Source organism: Thalia democratica, chromosome 9 (genome assembly GCF_965202585.1).
Source record: "Thalia democratica chromosome 9, ktThaDemo2.hap1.1, whole genome shotgun sequence".
Lineage (NCBI taxonomy): Eukaryota > Metazoa > Chordata > Thaliacea > Salpida > Salpidae > Thalia > Thalia democratica.
The window spans coordinates 32,733,712-32,746,556 of NC_139173.1; the positions used below are offsets into that span (position 1 = coordinate 32,733,712).

The 12,845-nt window shown below is 27.6% G+C and overlaps 1 long non-coding RNA gene across 1 annotated transcript; it reads right to left on the reverse strand.

The window, feature by feature from the left end:
• Positions 1–12,235: 12,235 nt before the first annotated feature.
• LOC145843745 (uncharacterized) lies at positions 12,236–12,505 on the reverse strand. Its single transcript, XR_014370257.1, has 2 exons — positions 12,390–12,505; positions 12,236–12,331 (listed from the first exon to the last, which is right to left on the reverse strand). It is a non-coding gene; the product is annotated as an uncharacterized LOC145843745 (long non-coding RNA).
• Between the last annotated feature and the right edge of the window lie 340 nt (positions 12,506–12,845).

Here is a 12,845-nt window from a genome sequence, read left to right on the forward strand (position 1 = left end):
TAGCATCTACCTTTAGATAAGTAAATTGTGCGAACAATAACAACTTAAACGAAATTGAAGCGAAAGCAGTAACGCTAGTCTAAAGTATTTAAAAACTTAAAAAACTTGCTAATTTGTAAAATCTAGTCTAGTTTTAGGGTTCGAAGAATCGCATTTTGAATTATTTTCGTAGCCGACTTGTTAGATCAAGTAAAGTATTATTTGGTCATGGATCGAATATAAAGGTAAAATTTTTCAACAATTTTGTGGCGGAGCCGTTATTATTGAAGCCCAAAAGCCTAAAAATTAATTTACAAGTTCTAAGTAGAACATGTCGCAGTCTTGTACACAAATCCAGAGATGCCAGTGAACATAATGTAATTTTTTTCTCATAAATTTGTTGTTATAGCAGCGCGGTTACATATGACGCTCGCTAAAGTCTAGCGGTTGTAGAATTTGTACATTTCCAACTAAATTTTTTTTGATTAGACGCAGGTCGATCTTGTTTTATATATTCATAGTTTTAAAAACGATTATACTACAAAAGCTCAAGTTACGGGAACTTTGTGCTTTAACTAAATAAGTGCAATAACTAAATCAGTGCTAAAATATTTAATATGAGTTATTTATCCATCTGACTATTTTATAAATTACCGAGTTGTGTTTTATTTCAGTATTTAAATAAGGTACCTTTTTTAGTAAATAATCTTTATGTTTTTTTTTTAATTTGTATTTTTACGACAGTTATGTAAGCTGATTTTATTATTTTAGATGTTTGCTTCAACAGTTTAGGTCTAATATTTTCTTAGTTAAACTGCTAAATTGATTGTATACATACTACTGATTGAACTTACCCTAGTTAATTATAAACTGCAAAAAATTTAATGTTTGCTATAAATGTTTGAAGATTTACAAACTTAGCATTAACTCTTGTTTTTTAGGTACCCATATAAAATAATATGAAAGGTTTATACTTTCGAACAATTTATATTTTCAAATTGAAATAACTTTTGTATAGACTTCTGAATCTATAAGTACAAAGTATAAGTTTTAAATATGTGTATAAAATTTTAAGTAGGTACATATAAATCCATTGTGGTTTTTAAGCATAACGTCACTAAAAGCAAAAAATACAGTATAATACGTTTTTAAATCAAAAACTTTCTCAAAAATTTTCAGTTAAAATATGATAAATTTTTGTTCCTTGAAGAAAACTAATACAATTTTTATGTACTTAGTTTTGATGTTTATATTGCACCATAACCCAATGTGTATATATATATATATATATACATTTATAGTTTTTTTTTTTAAGTTCTGGTCGATAGTGCACGACAAATTGAATTGGAGATAACTATTTATTTAACTATATGAAAAACAGTAGGTTTATACGACCGTTTCGTATATAATATATATAACCTCCTATACTCATCAGTAAAGCTAAAGTTTATTAACAATGTTTGGCAGATATTAAGAGTTTGAAAACTTTATAATTATTATAACGTAGTAATAATGAAGGCTTTGGTACAGTAAATTAAGTTTTAAAAAGTACGCTGATCTTGTAAGTTTAAGAATTTATGCGTTTTTGAAGATTGCATTAAAAAAACGCTTTAAACTGTAATAAAAAAATGTTTTAAACTATTCGTGTTCGCGGCTTAATCTACTTTGATTTAATATTTAGCTAGTTTTTTTTAAAGTATTTTGTTAACGACCGCATGTACTTTGTCTTTTCTTGTTTAGTGTTATGTTCTTGTCTGATTTATAAATTTATATTTTTTCCAAGTTGCAAAATCATTGTTCAGCGGTGGAGTTACACTTCTTAAATAAGTTTCATTAACAAGTTTTAAAAATTCAATATAAATAAATATGAAATTTGAAAAACAAAAAGAATCTTAAAAGTTATAGAAAAACAAAATCTCTGTCTATGGTCCTGGGCAACACATTGAAAGGTATTCGTGGTGTGTGACTCGGTACATTACCTATAAGAGCTTAAAAGCTAGTTATAACTTAACTCATAAAGCATACACTAAAGCGTATTTGTAAATATTTAACCTAAAAAGTAAAGTAAACAATCATTTGTGCTGTTTATAATTTTGCAAATGTCAATAATAGGCAAGCATCAGTATTAAACTGGTTTTAATAGTTTAATTTTTGATAATAATTATTCTTTTTATAACAAAACTTGTTAAAGTATAAATGTTTGTATGCATTTTTACTTAAATGATATAAATCAATTTGAAATTTTTTTTTTATATCAGTTTTGTTAATGAAAGTAGTTGGTTGTAGTTTGTTTGTGAGATTTTCTTAAATTACATTAAAAGTTTATTTGTAAACGACAATCATTTAAAACATCAAACTTATAAAAAGCAGAAAACATATGTACATTTTAATATTTTGGTTTAAATAATTAATATTCAAACTAATAAAACTTTTATAACGTTCATACACTTTTTGCTTTTAAAAAATAAACTTCATTTTAGTCTAGAAAACATTTTGTAGACAAAACAGTCAAAAGTTATATTCTAAATAATTGTTCACTGAAACATTACTTCAACCAAGTTTCTGTTTTACTAAAATACCGCTATTAAAAGCATTTATTCAATATTTATTTTATATATTTTATATAGATTTTTTAAAGTTTTAACAATTTATTACAAAACAAAACTAAAAAAGAATTAAACTCTAAACCACAGATAAATAGCATTTTTTGAACAAACAAAAACAATCAAATAAAACACGTAAGTATAAGTAATAAAATTTTGAAGTTAAAATATGTTTAAAACTAATAAAAAAGGATAGCTTAAACGAAATAAGAGTTACTACTGATCTTTTTTAGAGTTAAGCTAGTATATAGTTCAGGCTTATAATTCCTAATTTTTATAGCATCATCAGATAATGGAGTTATTAAGTTTTCAGTATGTTGAAACATTTAATTTTTTTTTACAATTATTTAAAACATAGCAACTACTTACAAAAATTATAATTGTCAACTTGTTGAAAAATTAGTACTTTTAAGTTATAATATGTTGTACTTTTGTATTAAACATAAATACTTAGATTTATTCGTTTTACGTATTTAAGTTATTTTGGTATTATATTTAAACAGATCAGCAGTTTTTTATTCTTCAAGTAATCTTAAAAAAAAAAGGTTTTAAAACACAAAAAAACTGCTCAGACTTCTTAAGAATCTGTTGTTATGTAAATAATCTTATTTATACAAGAATGAAATCTTATTATTTTAAATGTAAGAGTAGAAGCATTATAAATGCTAAAATGAACTTATAAAATAATGGTTATGCTTTCAAAAAAAAAGTAAACTAGTGTTATAATTTAAAAATTATATGTAAAAGTTAATTTGTTGTGATTATCAACTTAAAAATACTTGAATACTTTATCATATCTTAATTTTTAATAGTGTTACTTAACATGTAAATAAATTGCTTTACATTGCTATATCTGTTGGTTTTTTATTTTCGAAAACAACAAAAAAAAAATTCAAGTTTTTATAAACAATTCTGGATATAATTTGGCTTTTATTTATATTTTAACATTAATAATCAAAAACGGAAATATAGCTTACTGTAGTACAAAAAAGGTGATTTTTTGAATATAGTTTTTGATATTATTTTATTCTGTTCTACAAACAGCTTTCAAGTTTATAATTGAGCTTTTAACTTGATTAACTTATATTTTTAGTTTTACTTTTTTTCAGATAAGGTTTTTAAGACTCACCTATTTACTAGAAAAATTTTTACAAGCTATTATCTAGTTGACCCTTTTTTAGATAAACTATCTAAAAAAACTATATTTTCACTTATTAAGATGTTTTCTCTCACAAGCTGACAAGTTTTTTAATTTCATACTTTACAATAAACAAAAAATAATTTAAATAACTGTAAACTAGTTACTTCAACAAACTTATCTTTTTAGCGTTGATTTAAAAGTAACAACATTTAAACATCAATTTTACAGCCATATGCTAAAATTTCAATGCAAAACGAAGAGTACATTTACATTTGTGGGGGCCACCTCGACCAAAATGGGGCCCCGTGCGACTACTTCATGAGGTACTGCCTTGAGAGCGGACATTGGGAGAGGCTGCCCAACATGCTGGTGGCCAGAAGAAACCACGGGGCCGCGTTGCTAGGCGACCGAGTAATTGTCGTTGGCGGTAGTGCTCGCTATGGAATCGAGTTGTCGTGCGAAAAATATTCCTTGTCGACCAAAAGTTGGTCGAGAATAGCTGCGTTTCCTGCCGAAATGAACAGGTTAATCAGTGTATGCACCCATCAAGGCAATGTAATTGTTATTAGTGAAAGTTCAAACATATGTTACGTATACAAATACTGTCCTCAGACCGACGTTTGGACCCACTTGGAGCAGCTGTCCGCGAAACTGAAAGAGTTCGATCGCGTCGACTCCGCGGTCAGCTACAAAAATGAGCTTTGGCTTTACTGTTACAAGAAAGAAGATCCGTATGACGAACGTCTAAATTGGGAAAGAAAGTTTGGATATTTTCTGCGTTACGACTTTCGAAACAACTCCTTGGTAGAGTCGGACAGTTTTGGTGTAGAAGTCAGAAACTATTTAAAGAAAAACGTTGTTAAAAACGATAGTGTATTTCACTCAAAATATAAAGTTACTACATCGTTTCACTCAAACGAAGACCTGCTTTTCGGCCACATTTTTGGGGAATACAGGGGTTTAGACGCTGTTGAATACGAATACCGAAACTTTCATTGGTCGGTTTGCCATTCCGCTTCAACTGGTTTGAACTCGGTTCTTCCAATGAGAGAGGGAAAGGATTTGCTCACGTGCGCGGTCAAGCGTGACAAAATGTACGCGTTTTTTAACTGCATCAAAGGAAACGCTCTGTTCAGAGTTTACGATCCAAAAAAGGGTCTGTGGAGCAGCAAGGAGGTGCAAAAAATAATTTCTGTCGCTGACTACGCCGTGTGCTGATTACATAAAACTATAACTTAATTTGTTATAACTGTATTTTATACCTTTTAATTATTTATATTGCACGTTGCAGCATTTAGTGTAGTATTCGCCAAGTATTCGATGTAATTTTGTTTCGGAGAATTCTCATATAAAGAGTCAAAGTTGGTCTAAAAAAATGGTATGGGCGTCTTCCCTAAGGTCTGTAGTTTTGCAATTCAGTCTTTGATTTTTATTTTTTGACGTATTTTTTTTTAAAAATGACGTCACAAAAAAAAAAAAAAATTCGTCATAAAAAATAGTTTCGGAGAATTCTCATATAAAGAGTCAAAGTTGGTCTTTAAAAATGGTATGGGCGTCTTCCCTAAGATCTGTAGTTTTGCAATTCAGTCTTTGATTTTTAATTTTTGACGTATTTTTTTCAAAAATGACGTCACAAAAAAAAGTCATTTTTCGTCATAAAAAAATAGTTTCGGAGAATTCTCGTATAAAGAGTCAAAGTTGGTCTAAAAAAATGGTATGGGCGTCTTCCCTAAGGTCTGTAGTTTTGCAATTCAGTCTTTGATTTTTAATTTTTGACGTATTTTTTTCAAAAATGACGTCACAAAAAAAAGTCATTTTTCGTCATAAAAAAATAGTTTCGGAGAAATCTCGTATAAAGAGTCAAAGTTGGTCTAAAAAAATGGTATGGGCGTCTTCCCTAAGGTCTGTAGTTTTGCAATTCAGTCTTTGATCTTTAATTTTTGACGTATTTTTTTCAAAAATGACGTCACAAAAAAAAGTCATTTTTCGTCATAAAAAAATAGTTTCGGAGAATTCTCGTATAAAGAGTCAAAGTTGGTCTAAAAAAATGGTATGGGCGTCTTCCCTAAGGTCTGTAGTTTTGCAATTCAGTCTTTGATCTTTAATTTTTGACGTATTTTTTTCAAAAATGACGTCACAAAAAAAAGTCATTTTTCGTCATAAAAAAATAGTTTTGGAGAATTCTCGTATAAAGAGTCAAAGTTGGTCTTTAAAAGAGGTATTGGCGTCTTCCTTAAGGTCTGTAGTTTTGCAATTCAGTCTTTGATTTTTTATTTTTGACGTATTTTATTCAAAAATGACGTCACAAAAAAAAAGTCATTTTTCGTCATAAAAAATAGTTTCGGAGAATTCTCATATAAAGAGTCAAAGTGGTCTTTAAAAATGGTATGGGCGTCTTCCCTAAGGTCTGTAGTTTTGCAATTCAGTCTTTGATTTTTAATTTTTGACGTATTTTTTTCAAAAATGACGTCACAAAAAAAAGTCATTTTTCGTCATAAAAAAATAGTTTCGGAGAATTCTCGTATAAAGAGTCAAAGTTGGTCTAAAAAAATGGTATGGGCGTCTTCCCTAAGGTCTTTAGTTTTGCAATTCAGTCTTTGATTTTTAATTTTTGACGTATTTTTTTCAAAAATGACGTCACAAAAAAAAGTCATTTTTCGTCATAAAAAAATAGTTTCGGAGAAATCTCGTATAAAGAGTCAAAGTTGGTCTAAAAAAATGGTATGGGCGTCTTCCCTAAGGTCTGTAGTTTTGCAATTCAGTCTTTGATCTTTAATTTTTGACGTATTTTTTTCAAAAATGACGTCACAAAAAAAAGTCATTTTTCGTCATAAAAAAATAGTTTCGGAGAATTCTCGTATAAAGAGTCAAAGTTGGTCTAAAAAAATGGTATGGGCGTCTTCCCTAAGGTCTGTAGTTTTGCAATTCAGTCTTTGATTTTTAATTTTTGACGTATTTTTTTCAAAAATGACGTCACAAAAAAAAGTCATTTTTCGTCATAAAAAAATAGTTTTGGAGAATTCTCGTATAAAGAGTCAAAGTTGGTCTTTAAAAGAGGTATTGGCGTCTTCCTTAAGGTCTGTAGTTTTGCAATTCAGTCTTTGATTTTTTATTTTTGACGTATTTTATTCAAAAATGACGTCACAAAAAAAAAGTCATTTTTCGTCATAAAAAATAGTTTCGGAGAATTCTCATATAAAGAGTCAAAGTGGTCTTTAAAAATGGTATGGGCGTCTTCCCTAAGGTCTGTAGTTTTGCAATTCAGTCTTTGATTTTTAATTTTTGACGTATTTTTTTCAAAAATGACGTCACAAAAAAAAGTCATTTTTCGTCATAAAAAAATAGTTTCGGAGAATTCTCGTATAAAGAGTCAAAGTTGGTCTTTAAAAGAGGTATTGGCGTCTTTCTTAAGGTCTGTTGTTTTGCAATTCAGTCTTTGATTTTTTATTTTTGACGTATTTTATTCAAAAATGACGTCACAAAAAAAAAGTCATTTTTCGTCATAAAAAATAGTTTCGGAGAATTCTCATATAAAGAGTCAAAAATGGTCTTTAAAAGAGGTATTGGCGTCTTCCTTTAAGGTCTGTAGTTTTGCAATTCAGTCTTTAATTTTTAATTTTTGGTATTTTTTTTTCAAAAATGACGTCACAAAAAAAAGTCATTTTTCGTCATAAAAAAATAGTTTTAGAGAATTCTCGTATAAAGAGTCAAAGCTGGTCTTTAAAAGTGGTATTGGCGTCTTCGTCTAAGCAAGTTGAAATAAATAAATGTTTCTGAAACCTATAAAGTTATCAATTTACTACACAATATTGTTGTTCATATAGTATGTATATTCTTTTTGTTGTTAAGTACTTTTTTTCGTAGATAAAAAAAAATTAAAATACATGTTACAAATAGTTTACTACCATCCGGCTTTATAATAAATTAAAAAACTAAGCTTTTAAAAGCATTTTATTAACTATAAGTTAGTTGGAAATTGGTTTGTTTTACTTAATTATTAAAATCAATCAAAGTTTAGCATTTAAAAATCAATGAATTTTAAAATAAACAAAATTTAAAGTAGCTATAGTTTAGTAAAAATAAAGAGAAAAATAAACATCAGTAATAACTTTTTGTAGATATAAAGTTGACTTAAAAAGTAAAGAAACTTTTAAAGCAAGTAATAAAGAACTGCTTTAAACAGTAACTTTTATTTTAAGACACTTAATTTGTTTTCAGAAGTAAATAATAACATCAAAAATTCTAAAAATAATACAAGAAGGAATTTTTGATTGAGAATTTCACCCCTTCAACATAAAACTCTGTAAAAATTAACTACTACAGTAGAATTTTTTGATATGTTTGATCTTTTATAAACATGACCATAAAAAAAAACCAAAAATCTACTTCTTTGTTCAAAAATAAATTTCAACGACCTAATAAAATAAAAAATAAAGTTCTTCTTAATACATTTAAATATATACAAACAAAAAAAAGCATTACTTTAAAAGCAGCTATTTAAAAAAATCAACACTCTACTATAATGCAACGAAAAGTAAAGAATTCCAAAACGAAAAAGCTGACACTTTCTTCACATTTAAAAAATGTTTTAGTGTCAAAATTATATATATATCTCAATGTAAATAAACTATCACACTAATTAAAAAACAAGGCACTCTAGTTTACATTTTAAATAATGAAAAACAATCTTCATTAAAAAAATAAGTACACTTATACACAAAAATCAACTGTAATTTATTTTTTTATAACTAAAACAAGGCAAACCTGTTCACATTTTTAATAATAAAAAGCAATCTTCAGCAAAAAAATATCTACACTTATACACAAAAATCAACTGTAATTTATTGTTTTTATAACTAAAACAAGGCAAACCTGTTCAATTTCTAGATTGTATTTAAAAACTAATAAATAAAAAAGGCACACTTGTTTACATAATTAATAAAAAAACTGTATTAATAATCATTGATAAAAACTGTATCTAAACTAATATACAAAAGCTAACTTGAATCTAACTAATACACTAGTTAAAATCAATGCAAGCCTGGTCACATTTTAATAAAACAAACTGCATAAATTAACAAAATTGATCAAACTTAATTTGTCTAAGTAGTACACTTAACATAATTTTGAATCAAATTTTTTTTTTGGTTTGTAAATAAAAAGTAAAATTATACAAACAAAACATAATCAAAAAATAACTATCACTGAATTTTAATAACGATAAAACTATAATTAACACAATATTATCTTACTAATAGTTCTAATTAAAAAGAAAACCTAAGACAAGCTCTGCCACCATCTCTTTTCTGATATCTGGAAGATCAGATGGACAGATTGAAAAATTTTCACTTCTCGAGATACTTTTTATATGTTGACAGACATAAACACCACAATTATGGCCATCTAGTTGTTGTGGTGTATTAACAACATTTTCTAAATTCCATTGTGGAGTTTTAGTGGAGTTAAAGATGAAATTTGATTCTAAAAACTCTTTTGAATTCTTACATTGTTTGAGGCCATAGTCGTTTCCTTTAGGTAAACTGTCGTAGTATTTGATACACTTTTCATTTACAAAAGTGGTGGTAAATGCCCAATGGTTACTTGTTATATGTAATGGAATGAATACAACATCATAATCAAAAAGATTAGGTTTATTTCTTGAAAAAAAAGTTTTGTTCTTATCATTTAAAAAAGAAGTAAAAACATACGTATCTACTGTAAAAACTTTTAAAGTGCTTTGTTTTTTCACTAAACTTAAATAAACATTTAATACATCACCACACAGCCAAGTGGTGCCTTTTAAAGTGGATAAGTCTGATTTTGAAATGATTGTCGAATACGTTTCGGTGTTATACATGGCTGTATTATAAATTTCATTTATATTGTAAGATTTTTTGTTAAACAAAGAATTCAGGAAATAATTATGGTCATTAATTATAGATTTATACAAATTTAAATTTATTTTAGGTCTTTTTTTATTATCAATTTTTTTTAATGGTGCACTTAAACTCAACTGATTTTTTTTGTCCTTAGAAATTCTTTCTTTAATGTGATCATCCATTATTTCTATACATCCATTTTTGCAAATGTATTCAACCTGTTACGAATTTTATTTAAATTCTGAATAAAAAAGCCAGTGATAGAAAAAATTACTAAACCAAAATATTTTACAAGCACTTTAAACAATTTTAAAAAAGCAGTTGGTTCAACACCTAAATGTAATATACCAACAATTTTAAAACTCTTCAAACTACAAGTAACTTACTGAAATATTTTTCCTTTTCGGCCTAGGTCGTTTCTTTTTATTCGTTGGGTTTTTTACTTGGTTGAAATTCTAAGTTTTAAAATCAAAGTTAAGAAATACAACATAAGTATCAATAATTTTTTTGAGAACTTATAGTAAAAGTTTAGCTAAATTAGCATAATACAACCAGCAGCTAGTTAGAAGAACTTACAGTAGCAGGCCAAAAATATCCTTTATGAAGATTGCATTTCATATTACTCGTTTTTACGCCTGATTTGTTCCATGATTCTTCATGGAAAAGTGTGTCTTTTTTGGAAATATTGACTAGAAAACCACTGTCAATCTGGTCAAGACAGTGAGTTTCATATCTGAAATTGTTTTATTTATTTGTTTAGTATTTATAAGCTAAAAAAAAGTATGGTTTTACCTTGACGTAATGCTTGAATGCATTTCTACAACAAATTCTGCAGGACTTAAAACTTTATTTTTTTTTCTATAATAGCTATCGTACGTCTGTGACAGAATTTCATTTTTTACCACTCTCATCCAGTTTTCAGCGGATGCATTTGTGTCCCTCAATTTTTTGCATCCCTTCAACCCTATTCCACTCCAAAAGGGAGCTAAACCCATATAGTACGAAATAAGGGACTTAGGTAGCTTGGGTGCATAAAAAATGTTTGTACTTCCCGTTCCTTGAGGAAGTTTCTCACATTTTTGGAAAATACCTGAAGTATAAATGATTTAAATATAACTTTTTTACAAACTTAAAGATTCACTTACAAATAAATTTTTTTCCATACACTGAATTTTTGAAACTTTCATCAGTAGCAGAGTTATCTTCAGCATCCTTAGCCTGAAAAATGTCATCTTGATTTTTAAGAATGTCTTTTGCTTTTCCGTCTTGAAAAGCTACTGATTTTAGATAAACTTCTGCCCTAGTTGAGTGGTAACTAGATCTTTCACACAAACTAAGTGCACACAAATTGTAGAAAGTAACTAACATTTCTTCTAAATCATCACAGTTGATCTAAAAATATTTTTTTTAAAAACTACCTTTTGTAATTAACTTTTAAAACTTACCATTGAAGCAAACACATGACCGTAAAGCCTTTTAGCAGTCTTGTTATTTGTGGCTTTGTTAATATGGCTCATCACTGCTTTGATGACGTGTGATGAGCAGATGTGGATGATAGTCTTTTTATTGTTTACTTCCTTATTGTAATGCCTATTTATTTCAGTTTTTAATTGAATACACAACATGTAATAAAGTTTATACTTACCTTGTAATATAGCTGTGCAAAGTTTCATTATTAAATACACTGGAAATGGAGTGTAAAAATGGATATGAAAAATCAACTTCTATTTTCCATATAGGGACTCTACTAAACTTTCTAAACTGATAATACCAGTTTGACAAAAATGCTTCTACATCAATGGTTTTATGTGAATTTGAAAGCATTTCTGCAACTGGAAGAGGTGGCTTACCTCTACCATGACCACCAAGTACAAGAGCATAATAAAAAATTTTACCTGTGTTGTTTAAGCTTGTTTTGTTTAACTTGATGCTTCAAATTCTAAAACTATAACTAATTTAGTAACTTAGTTGTTTTAAAAAAACTTTTATACTTAAATTTAACACTTCAATCGTTATCAAACAATTTTGATAGTTTGTTTAACAAATCAAGTTTAACCTGGAATTTCAGCTGGTTTTTTGATCACACTCCCTGTTGCGTCAAAATAGAGGCTTGTTTTTACTAATGTTTTTAAATGTCTTGCTAATATTTCCATCCCTATTATATATAATTTAAAAATTATTTGCATTTAGAGATAAATTTTCAATTTAAAGTTTAAAATCTAATACCTTTCTCGGTATACATATACACAGCAAACTTGTCTTTATTAAGCTGCTGAATATAGCCTTTTACTTCTCTGCTTTTTTTGTCTTCAGTCTTATATGCTTTTTTTATTGTTTCCAGTTCATCAAACCAATTATATCTTGTTTGGCTGTGATGTTTTGCCAAAATTTTGGTAATTTGAGATGAGTAAATTCTAAAAAAAACATAGGTTATAAGAAAAAAAATAAATTAATAGGTATGAAGAATTGTATTATGTATTTTGTAAAATCTGATTTACCTAGCTGAAACATTTCCACCTTGAAACTGATGTTTAGCTGTTTCTGTTTTTACACTTTCTTCAACAATTTTTCTTGGATTTTCTTTATTGACAATAATTTTTTTTAGTACCTCATCTCTGTGACCAAATGCAAGACGTCTTTTCTTTTGTTCATGTTCTTTATGTATGATGTTTCCTTCACGACTATATTTTAAAACTCCACCAACTGGATTAGTTTCTAAACTCTCAAACCTAAATTTATAGTTTTAACAAGAAAAGTTACAAAAATAATTATATAAAAATAACTTACACTAAATAGATTTCAAAACAATGCTTTGTATTACACAAAGAATGTGTGCAATGAGCTTTTGAAACAAAATTAGCAGAGTTTCTTTTCCTTGAATTAAATTTTTTAAACCATTTGCTGTCAAACTTCAGTACACAGTATGGGTTAATTTTTGAAAAGTAGTTTTTTACTATCAGGTTAGTGTACCCTAATAGTACTGTTTTCTGATTCCAATCAAAAAGTGATGATATTTCTGCAACTGACAAGTCCCATGAAAAATTATTGATAACTTTGTTCAAACTTCTAAAATTTTTCTGAAAAGAGTTATTTAAACATTAAAATTAAAAAACTCTGTAAACTGGAAATGCTTTGATGGCTTTTTTTTTCTTCTTTGTGACTATCAATCTATTTTTGTTTATAATTTATAACAATTATAAGTATAAAATAAAATAAACTACAAAACGTACACTTACTTGCTCA